The sequence below is a fragment of the Gavialis gangeticus genome, unplaced genomic scaffold (genome assembly GCF_001723915.1).
Source record: "Gavialis gangeticus isolate Ggan-Ray unplaced genomic scaffold, GavGan_comp1, whole genome shotgun sequence".
In the NCBI taxonomy this organism is placed as follows: Eukaryota; Metazoa; Chordata; order Crocodylia; family Gavialidae; genus Gavialis; species Gavialis gangeticus.
The window spans coordinates 59958883-59960456 of NW_017729029.1; positions in this window are offsets into that span (position 1 = coordinate 59958883).

The following is a 1574-nucleotide window of genomic DNA, read 5'->3' on the forward strand; positions in this document are numbered from 1 at the left end:
TTCCCTGCACCCTATACCCACTGCAGCAGTCTGGCAGTGGGGGCTGCTGCCTGGCTATGACCTGCTGCCACCTTCGGCCCCAAGGCTGCACACCTGTCGGGCTGGGATGGAGACTGCACAGTCACAGCAGAGGCATTTGTACCTCTGGGCCAGCTGCCAGTGGGTGGTGCTTGCACAGTTGGCCTTTGTGCGGCACTACTGCCATGTGTTCCACCGCCCTGCCACTGGGGCAGCTATTGCCCAGATGTTCTCAGTATACCCTCCAGGCCCCAAATGGCCAGGAGATCAGGCACCTCCAGCTGGGTCCCAGGTGCCAGCCCTGAGCAGGCTCCTCTGCCTGGGTCCTGCCACTTGCCTCACTAGCAGGAATCCTGATGTTCCCTATTTAAGAACTGCGAATTCTCTGATGAAGCAAAATCCCAAAATCACTCTTTAAAATAGCCCAAAATCAATGTTCTTCAACAATTAAAACAAAAGACCACTAGATAGATAAGAAACCAAGAGAAAACATCAAAGCATGTAGATATTTAGAATTTATTTTATTATGATGACAGAGACACTGGTAGGCTTCCAAATTGCTTTAAAATTGTAAATATATCAATATCTCTCTCTCTCTCTATACACATATATATATATAAATAAAACTAAAATATATCTATGTATGGAGAGAGAGAGAGAGAATGAGCGATTGATCAATCAGTTGGGCAATGTTTTATTGATATATTTACAATTTTAAAACAATTTGGAAACCTACCAGTGTCTCTGTCATCATAATAAAATAAATTCTAAATATCTACGTGCTTTGATGTTTTCTTTTGGTTTCTTATCACAAAACAATTACAGCTCCCCCTGACCCCTTCACTAACTAGGATGTGGGAACAGCTGCTCCTGCAGTCACAGCTCCTGCCAGCAGGTCTCATCCTGTCTGGCAGCTGGGTGTGCTGGGTATGTGATGGGGGGATGTGGGGTTTGTAGGAGCGGGGTGGAAAGGGGTGTGGGGTATGTGGGTGGGTGTGGGGGGATGTGGGGTTTGAGACCTGCTCCCTAGTCCCCTGTGGTGCACAGCCCCCAGCTCTGGGAGCAGCAGCCAGCTGGGCCATGCCCGCTGCCAAACTGCTTGACCAACAGTCTGGGTGGGGAGAATGGGCCCAGCCCAACCCGGCTCAGCACAGCCTGTTAGTATGCCTTTGGACAGGATCAGGACATGCAGCACCTGTCCAAAGATGCACACTAGCTGGCCGTGCCAGGTTGGCCCCATTCTCCATGAGGGTCAGGTGGCAATGCATGGCTGTAGGGTGATGCTTACAAGTGGGCTGCCTGACCCTCATGGAGAATGGGCCCGGCCTAATCTGGCCTGGCCCACCCAGCCACCATGCACCTTTGGACAGGAGCCTCAGGTCTCAGAGCCGTGTGTCCCAGTCCTGTCCAAAAGTGTGCTAGTGGCTGACCAAGCTGGGTCAGGTTGGACCAGGCCCATTCTCCCTGCACAGATCACGAGTCAGGCAACGCTGCAGTGGGCATGGCCCAGCTGGCTACTGCTCCCAGTGCCAGGGGCTGTGTACCACAGGGTGGGG